Source organism: Dermacentor silvarum, chromosome 1 (assembly GCF_013339745.2).
Source record: "Dermacentor silvarum isolate Dsil-2018 chromosome 1, BIME_Dsil_1.4, whole genome shotgun sequence".
Taxonomy (NCBI): Eukaryota; Metazoa; Arthropoda; class Arachnida; order Ixodida; family Ixodidae; genus Dermacentor; species Dermacentor silvarum.
In genome coordinates this window covers 147521891-147532474 of record NC_051154.1, presented here as the reverse complement: position 1 = coordinate 147532474, position 10584 = coordinate 147521891, and positions in this window count along the sequence as shown.

Below are 10584 nucleotides of genomic sequence, written 5' to 3'. Positions count from 1 at the left end.
TGCTTCCAGTGATTTGGCACAGCGGGTTTTAAGGGCTGACACACCGGAAAACGCATTTTCGTGTGTCTGCTTTTGAGAAAGGTCGTGACTTGTACGAGGCAGATCACATTCGTGGCATCAGGTAGTACATAAAGCAGAACACGAGCGCAAATGCAAATGCACCACGCGAACGGAGCTCACCGCGGCAAGCTAAGACGTGGAACTCCAGCAGTTATATTCCAAATGTTATTTTGCTTTGCGCTTTAACATTACCGCATATTTAATCATGGAAATATGCGAATGACACAAAAATTATGGACAGAAAAAAAAGGAGGCATACGTCTTCCTTATTCTGTTTCTTGAGCTGCTTCGCCGATCGCACATGTGTCAGAAAGTTCCCGCTCTCTGTCCGTTGTAGTTCTTTTATCTTTGCAATGCTTCCCCATTCTTAATTGCTTATAAACTAGCCCAATCTTCAGTCACGGCCCATTTTAAATAGCTTAGCGCGACGGGAGCCGTCGGTGGCGGTGAGTGTGAACAAGCCACTGCGTTGACGTTCGCCGTCGATGCACAGCACAGTCCTGTGCCGGACGCACCAGAGTTGGGAATTGCTAGGAACAAAAATGTACATTAAATGAAGACTGATACACTGATAAGACGGCAAAATGACTACAAATCTGAGTGTTCGCCTTCGGTGCCCAAGCTCCGAAGCCGTTACACTGCGGAGGCGAAGACAGGCAAGTGGGACACGAAGCTCTTGCGTATGAACGGCCCTTTTATTAACGTTAGAACAACTTCACCATAGCAAAGCAGCGTCGGAAATGTACAGTGCCCAGCGATTGAAGCGCTGGCAGTGCGCCGTTTTTTTTTTTTTTTTTAAGTGCCACAGGTGAGCGCCGTGGGACCAAATGCAGTCATAATGCGTTACGAAGGTTCTCGCTTTCACTCTACACCACAATGCATCAGTTTGGTGTCCCCAGCGCTTACAGCCAGTGCAAAAAGCGCTGGCGACCATGCGATTCGAGTATCGCGTTTCAATGGCTGAGCACTGAACGCGCTGTTGCCTACAGACCGCCCATATACAGACTTTCCGCCTGAAAAACGCGATGCCGCGATGAACAATGGTTAAATTGAATGGCCTAACCAGGTTAAGTCATGTTTCAGTAACTGTTTCTGCACCCAAAAACGCAACATGTTTGATCAGACTTGGTTTCCCGGCAGCGCCTGCTGCGCGCGGCCCAACCGCCACATGCCATTACATTCGCAGCGCCTCCGCATGAAGGCGCCACCGGTCGAAATTCATCCCGCGCCCGGTGCCTATACGCAGACGACATCACGATTTGTTGTCCAGGTCGATCAGACGCGGATGTTGAACAGGCGCTACAAGAAGCACTAAATGTAACGGAAGAATTCTTAACTGAAACAGGGCTCAGCCTCTTAGCTACCAAGTCTGAGTTATTGCTGTACAGGCCAGCGAGACAGGGCGTTAGGGGTTTGGTTCCGATGGAACAGATACCTATCGCCTTACACACGAAGTATGGTCAGGCTATTCCTCGAGTCAACTCAATCAGGATATTCGGCCTGTTACTGGACGCCAGAGGCTGCAATGCAAAGAGAATTTACCACATCACCTCCAAAACGGAGAGTATGCTCCGGCTCATCTCTAGAGTCTCGAATCGAAAAGGGGGACTCGGAGATGAAAATCTTCTCAGGATACATCACGCGTTCCTGATGAGTCACATCATTTATGTGGCATCAGTCCTAAATTGGACTAAGACAGAAAGGAACAAAATAGACACGCTGATGCGCAAGAGCATTAAAAGAGTACTGGGATTACCAGTGACCACTAGCACAGAGAAGCTTATGCAGCTGGGCATGCATAATACCGTCTCGTAGGTGATAGAGGCCCAAAGAACAGCACAAATTGTCAGGTTATGCATCCAAAGCCGGCAGACGTTTACTCGACTCGGTCAACTTAGCTCCAAGCTTAATTAACGACCATGAAGAATCACTCTCGGAAACAATCCGGGCGTCATTCGCTGTTAGTCCTTTTCCTAGGAATGTTCACCCACAGTATAACATTGGGCGACGCAAGGCTCGCGCCCGGGCTATTTTAAAGACAGTCGCAGATAGCCCAAGCTTGGCAGCATTCGTAGATGCGGTCCAATATGGACAGACCAGCAACTTTGTTTCTGCAGTAGTTGATACGAACGGTACACTCATCAACGCGGCTTCTTTCCGTCACATCTCCATCGATGTAGCAGAACAGATAGCCATAGCTTTGGCAATGACGGACCCTGTGCGTCCCAATATATACACAGACTCTCGTGCGGCCAAACGTGCCTTTGCATCGGGTTCCATCTCTCGAGAGGCGGCGGCCATCCTCAGAAATGGGGTGGTTACAATATATTTTGGGACCAATAAAAGTTTATTCATCATCATCATCATTACTGGTTTTCACTCCATTACGTGGTTTCCAGCCCACATGGGTCCGAATATTCTTATAAATCTCCCAAACCCCAATGAACTTGCTCATAACCGTGCGCGAGATCTTACCCGCCGCGGCGGTATGGAAGCTTTTGGGGGGGCGGACGAAATTAAGCACAGCGACCCAGTACTTACTTTCCACGAAATAGTTTCTCACTACCAGTTAGAGCGGAGGAGTTTTCCACTACCTCATCCTAAGCTTAACAGGTCTCAATCGGCGACTTTTAGAATGCTCCAAACGGGGTCCTTGCCTTCGAGGGGCTTTCTAAGTCGCATCGCCCCAAACACTGTCCAGATTATGGTGGGCATTTCTGTACATTGGCTCACATGCTCTGGCAATGCCCTGCGTGACGTAAAGCACCGTTAAACAAAGAAGCGGAGTGGGACAATGCCCTTAAAAGCAGCATACTCTCAGTCCAACTCCAAGCTGTCCAGAGGGCCTGCGAAAGGGCGGAGGACCATGGTGTTCCTGCCCCTACGTGGACGCGGCCAGCGACTACTACGGGTATCCCACAGGGGGTCTCCACGTAGTTCTTCAGGACCAAATAAAGTTCATGTCTGTCTGTCTGTCGGCAGAAGTGCGTTCGGAGGTTTGAGTGCTCGCGCTGGTCTGTGGAGGCGTGAAGCCTGGCTTGCGTCGGGCATGCGATATGCTGACGTATTTTGCACCGGGTTGAACAAGCGGCTACCAGTCGTCATCTATGCGCTACTTTTAATGCTTAAACATTCTTTGGCGAGTACCACAGGTCCGTCAAGCGAAAAGTGTAATGCCTTGTATCTGCAAAAAAATGCGTAATTTGCGAACTTAAAATGTTTAATCATTACAATTGAATATAGGTTATTGGTAGCTTTATACGAGACAAGGAACAATAAAAAAAGTTTTCAGAGGGAATATCCATAGGGATACACAAGGCTTCATAGACAATGCATGAGGAAGCTTATAGTAGGGGTGAGCCAAATGAAATTTGGTGGTGGGCCAACTCCAAATCTGGACGGGGGCCAACTTAAATTTGGGGATGGGCCAGCGCGCAATACGACTGTAACTTTCTCCAAGGAAATACATAGCTTATACAGGGTGTCCCGACTATCATGCACCAAGATTTTAAAATATGCAAATTCCACGTAGCTAGACAGAACAAAGGTAATGTTGTTTGTCGTTATCTGAGATACTTAGATAATTTTTGCATTCCGCCTAAGGACCTAATTAATCTTAATTAATTAATCAACTTCTCAAATATTATTGGGATAAAAGAGTAAATCTGAAAATTGTAGAGCAGCATTAAAAACTCTCGATACAGCTTTCTCTTGCTCAATGCGTGCTACATAAAAGTGTTTTTCCGAGCTTGAAACAAGCCCGCGAATATACGCAAAGTGCCTCGAGCGGCCAGTCGCGCGGTCATTTTGCGTGTATTGGCTAAATGCAAAAAACAATCTGACTATCTTCAAGCGACGGCAAACAACATTACCGTGGTTCTGTCCCATTTGGACATTTTTACCGCGACAGCGTTAAGGGCCCCATGTCGCAGAAAATCCGGCGTCCATGCGGGAGAAAATGACCCCGAACCACCCCGACAGCGCAGGCCCTCCGCGCGGCGCAAGATGTTAGTGAACAAAAATTGAATTTCTCACAGTAAAATCTGTCAGAAAAAATCGTAAAGTGCGACTTAACCACAACCTACAGACATGGTGGCGTCGGATAGTAATTTGAATGTACGAGAAAACATAATTCTGTTACGAGGAAACTCAAACACAAACCCCTTTTCCAGCATTTCTACCATATCAACAGCGGCGGGCTCGGGTAGCGTACTTGCGAAAATTTTATCCAGATGGCGCTCGCATCACGGGCAGGTAAAGGGACTTAGCCTGCCTAATCCGTTTTGGACATGCGCGCGCGTCGGGGCAACAGCAAACAATTAATAAAATAATAAAAAATGTCCTAGGGCCTTCCCATTTTAATATAAGACGACTTATATAGCCTCTGGAAAAATAACTTCCCAGCAATGCATTTCTGTTTAAAAGTGAAGCCGACTTTAAGGAGATCGGTGTAAGCTTGGTCTTTGGAAGCTGGCTTTCCCCCGTTCTCTGTTGCAGTGAAGCCTACTCAAAGAAAAATGTGATGCGAACGGGGCCCGATAACGCTATCGCGTTCCACTCTTAAGGCGAAGCTTAAGCGTCCTCCAATTTTTAAATCTTGGTACATTATAGTTGGGACACCCTGTATCTGATGTAAGGGAACCCTTCATTTGCAGATGACCGAATAAACAATAATTTTTAAAGCTTTTTTAAGCTATTTGGTAGTTTTGTATTTTTTTCTTGTTTCCTGATTAGCTATCCTGCTTTTATCCCCCTCCCGCATAATCGATTATGAACTGCCCTATGTGGTGGGCACATCCAGACACGATTGATGTCCGAGTCTAATTAGCTTCGCAGTATAGCATGGCCGTTGAAATCGAAGCGTTCACGTCGCCCTTAGGATTCGTACTGCGCTTGCCAAGCTGTCACTCATAGTGAAAACTATGAATTCTAATTACGAAGGCAGTATAGCTTTTCAATGGAGCAATAAATCGACACAGACAAGCGAACGCGTGTGCAATACCAAGATGCTGCGCCGCTGCAGCCGACGCGGCCAACCGGTAGCCGAACTCGACCCCAGCGACGTTAATTCGCGGATCCTCCACGTGGCCTACACGCTATAGCGCTGGCCAATTTGCGGAGCTGCGAAACTGAGTTGGTTCTAGTAACGTTGCACAGGGGTATGTGCCATTGCGCTTGGACCCTTTCTGCACTACCACAAAGATCGGCCTACATTTTTTCCGACGCATCGCGGTCCACAGACGTACGGCCGGCTTAAACAGCTCCTCTGTTAAAAGTGAGCTAACGCTATTGGGAAATCTTAATTGCGTGTGTAAAGCAGAGATATTTAAGAATTTTGCGAATTCGCGACCATAGCGCATTAGTCGTGAGTAAATTTAGGTAACAGTGGGCATATTTTTTGCACTGCATGCTTGACATTTCACTCTCTTTCTGCGTGAAAGCAACGCCAGGTTGGACATAATGCCGTATCTCTTTGCGCCTATATGAGAAGGCGACGATAGCACGTATAGTTTAGCGACAGCAATTTAATAATGTTAAACAATCGAAACAAAGTATCTCCAGCATCTCATTAAAGCATGTTTCTCTCTCTCTCTCGAAGCAAAATAAAGAATTAGGGCAGAAGATTGGGCGAGTTGGTCGTGGTTCATAACGGCGGTGTCTAGCGCTCTTTACTCTTCTCCGTCCTTTTTCCGGTATACATTTCGTGCGCTACGCAACACCGCCGTTATGAAAGTAAATAAATCGCAGTTGAAGTGGCAACATAGGAAAATCAACGGAAATCTGCTAACTGAAGAGAGCTTGTTCAAACGGTGAAAGAAAAGAATTAACATTGTTATCCCAACAGAGGGGGGAGAGAAGACAAAAGGTGAAAGGCAGAGATGTAAACCAGATTAAGTGTATGGTTGGCTACTCTGCTCTGGGGGATGAGTCCCGTTTCTTTTTAAAAAATGTCTCAGTTTCGCCCTAAGGGCGAAGCAATGAATGCGATAGCAACACAGCAATGTCATACAAAGTAAGGTGAGCGGCTTTGGTAGCAATATGAATTGTAGTAAACATGAGCTGATTAAGTAAGCAGGTGTGCTGCGGCGTAAGTAGACCGACATGAAGAGAGACTCGATGACCACGAGGAGGCGCGTGTGAAACGGCGGTGTTGATGAGAAGCGCTTCCCGTGGGCAGCGCGTGCGAAGGGACACACCTGTAGCGCTGCACTGCCGACCCGGGCAGCATTGCATGTGTAGCGTGCGTTGGAAAATGTGGCCCGACTATTACTAACTGAATGAACAAGCGTGGTGTGAGCGCGCACAAACAAACATCAATAGATCACACTGAATGACTGCAGACAACGACTGTCAAAACGCTGGCAGCAAGCGCATATATACGCCGCAGCAGCGGGCGAAGGTACGTGCGGTCTATCGCTTCAACGGAAACTGAGCGGCGAATGCACGGCGCATAAAAGTCAGAGCCGTATGGAGATACGAGACGGCGCGGACGAGCGACGAGCGCGGTTGTTGGCAGCGTAGAAGTGCGCCCCCCCCCCCCCCCCGAGCTCCCTCCGGCGCTGGCTTCCCGCTTCCTTGCTTGCGCGTGGGTGATTGAGTGCGTTCGCTCTCCGTGATAGTGCGCGTCCCCGCACGCTTCCGCTCCGGCATAAGGCGCGCGGCGAAGATTTGATCTATAGGGAACCTCACGGCGACGGCGACGACGACGGCAGAAATCCGGCAGAAGTGTCCATATAATTGCTATCGCAATAAAAGAACTCTAGCGCTTTTAAAGCAGGTCGTGCCGACGTCGGCTGGGACCAGGGTTCAAGAATTCCGGTTTCCGTAAGGGGACGGTAGTCAATCTTGTTGAACGTGGTGCTGAGCACTTTTCTTTGTGCATTGAAACAACGGCAATCACACAAAGGTGTGTTATCGTCGATTAGCACTCGGAAACTTCACAATCTGGACTTCTGGCCATTCCAATCAGGTAGGAGTACGCATTGGTAAAAGCTATACTTCAAGCCATAGGCCAAATGAGAGTTACTTCCCGCCGTGGTAAGCCATGAGGAAGGCGGAGCTTCAGATCAGGATGCAGGGAACAAAGGCGCTGGTTTATAAAGTCTGCCGAATTCCACTGGGCCAACGTAAGCTTGCGAGCAAGCGCACTGAGCTTTCCCGCTGCGTATGTTCTTGACATCGGGATAGCGACACAATCGGCACTTGTATGTGAAGATCAAGCGGCTGCATCTGCTTGTTCGTTTCCAAGGATACCACAATGACTTGGCAACCACTGAAATTCAATGTCATGTCATTTCTTAACTTCTCGTGTGTCCTCGACAAGTCGTTCGTAGGGTCAACGGCGTAATGCAGAGAGCAAGCTTTGGAGGGGGCTGCCTCAGAAGAGGGACCATTTCTGGGTTGTTTCCTGATTGATCAATTCAAATGCTGCATGCAGAGCTGCAAGTTCGACAGCCGTCGTTGATGTCAAGTGCATTGTCCTGAATTTTATCACTGTAAATTTTGCTGGGACAAATACTGCAGCTGCTGAACTGGAGTGCATGGCCGACCCATCGGTGTAAACATGTAAGTGGTCGCGGTGGTCCTCAAGTAGTAGCAATAATGCTGCATGTTTCAATGCTGCTGATGGCGTTTGTGCCTTCTTCTTTATGCCTGGAATGGTTAGGCATACTCGAGGTGAATGCAGGGACCACAGTGGCAACGAAGGTCATGCTGCTAGGACGTAATTAGATGGTAGCGATGCTCCGTGAGTATTCAGGAGACGGCGAGAACTCGTATGCGGCCTAGTTCTTGGCAGGCAAGCAAGATGGTGAAAGGGTGTCCTTGCCATATGTCAATTGTGCACTCTTAAAGCATCGACTGCAATGTACGCTGCTTTAGGGTGGTCACGCGCTATGCCGACAGTGGCTCCTATGGATGCACACTTAGGGAGGCCGAGGCACGTCCGTTGCAGATGGGCTTGTATACTCTGGAGCGTGCGATGGTTCGTTTACTGGTGCTTCCCAGCATGGACAGGCTATATCTTAGGGCGCCCATAAATAATACGTGGTGTAGCTGTAGCATCGATTGCACAGATGCGCACCAAGACTTTCCGCTGACAAACTTGGATACATACGCTCTTGCAGTCAAACTCTTCTTCATATATCAAATATGTGGCGTCCGAGACAAATCACGGTCGATGATGACCCCAAGGAAATGAAGTGAGCTATTAACTGCATGGCAAAAGTTTAAAGAGCCGGTTGATAAACGTGCGACTGAAAGAGCTAGTCCTACGCCGAGACAAAAGAAAGAAAATGGACTGCGGTGTCAGCTTGACTTTCTTTTTAACTTGGAAAACTCGCAATCTGGAAATTACGCGAAAGAAAAAAAGGAAGTTAAAGAGCAGCTTGATATTATTGAAACGCCGATGTACAAAGGAGTTAGTATGAGCGCACGGTCTGAACGGCTTTTACTTGGTGAGACATCATCGATACGGCAACTTGCTGAGGAAAGCAGGTATGGCATGAAAATTGAAATTTAAAAAATTAGGTACCGAGACGAAATTACCAGCGCAGCTAAACCTACCAAGCCAGCTTTATGGAGGAACACCGAGACGTTTTCGGATATAAAGAACCAGAAGAAAATGGTGGCGCTAGTACGTGTCTGTTTGAAATGAGTCAGAAGAAGAAACGAGAGAAAGTATGGAGCGTTCGATTGCTCCAGCCGGAATATAAAAGGCGATTGACGAACTTGATGTCCAAAAATTTATTGGTTCCACCCGGGCATAGGCACTGCTTTTATAGACGGTTCAAAACCCAATTTACAGTAGCGCATAGCCGCGTATTTACAGACGCTTACGATACAAACTGCCAACATTGTTTGGAATATTTTACGTGGTATCAGTTCCCAGAACTCACCGCTCTGGTGGCATCTTATCACCCGATAAGGCTCACCAACCTAGACTACAATTTTTTTTTCGAAGGCGTATGGCAACTAAGTAATAAAGGACTAGTGGTATCACAAGAAGCATGTGACACTGTGGGCCGCAATATTATTACCAACATACACATTGACATGTTGTGCACATCGCTTCGTGTGGTTCGTCACCACAGAAGATATGGCTCCTGCATGCGGACATCACGGTACTTCTGGCACGCCTTGTCACCAGTACACATGTTACTTTGGTAACTTCCTCAGCATTTTCGGTAAATGGACGTCGCATTCCATCTCCTCTTTTGCTCTGGAAAGCGCAGCTTGGCAGGTAGTTTAGTACACTTCATCATCATCATCATCAGCCTATATTTTATATCCACTGCAGGACGAAGGCCTCTCCCTGCGATCACCAATTACCCCTGTCTTGCGCTAGCGTATTCCAACTTGCGCCTGCAAATTTCCTAACTTCAACATCCCATCTGGTTTTCTGCCGACCTCGACTGCGCTTCCCTTCTCTTGGTATCCATTCTGTAACCCTAATGGTCCACCGGTTATCCATCCTACGCATTACATGGCCTGCCCAGCTCCATTTCTTCCGCTTAATGTCAACTAGAATATCGGCTATCCCCGTTTGTTCTCTGATCCACACCGCTCTCTTCCTGTTTCTTAACGTTAGTCCTAAGATTTTTCGTTCCATCGCTCTTTGTGCGGTCCTTAACTTGTTCTCGAGCTTCTTTGTTAATCTCCAAGTTTGTGCCCCATATGTTAGCACCGGTAGAATGCAAAGATTGTACACTTTTCTTTTCAACGACAGTGGTAAGCTCCCAGTCAGGATTTGGTAATGCCTGCCGTATGCATTCCAACCCAATTTTATTCTTCAGTAAATTTCTTTCTCGTGATCAGGGTCCCCTGTGAGTAATTGACCTAGATAAACGCACTCCTTTACAGACTCTAGAGGCTGACTGGCAATCTTGAATTCTTGTTCCCTTGCCAAGCTATTGAACATTATCTTTGTCTTCTGCATATTCATCTTCAACCCAATTCTTACACTTTCTCGATTAAGTTCCTCAATCATTTTTTGTAATTCGTCTCCATTGTTGCTGAATAGGACAATGTCATCTGCAAACCGAAGGTTGCTGAGATATTCGCCGTTGATCCTCACTCCTAAACTTTCCCAGTCTAAGAGCTTGAATACTTCTTCTAGGCATGCATTGAATAGCATTGGAGAGATTGTGTTTCCTTGCCTGACCCCTTTCCTGATAGGTAACTTTCTACCTTTCTTGTGGAGAACCAAGGTAGCTGTGGAATCCTTGTAGATGTTTGCTAAGATATTCACGTATGCCTCCTATACTCCTTGATTACGCAATGCCTTTATGACTGCTGGTATCTCTACTGAATCAAATGCCTTTTCATAATCTATGAAAGCCATGTAGAGAGGTTGATTGTACTCCGCAGATTTCTCGATTACCTGATTTATGACATGGATATGATCCATCGTAGAATATCCCTTCCTGAAGCCAGCCTGTTCTCTTGGTTGGCTGAAGTCAAGTGTTGCCCTGATTCTATTGGAAATTATCTTGGTGAATATTTTATACAATACTGAAAGCAAGC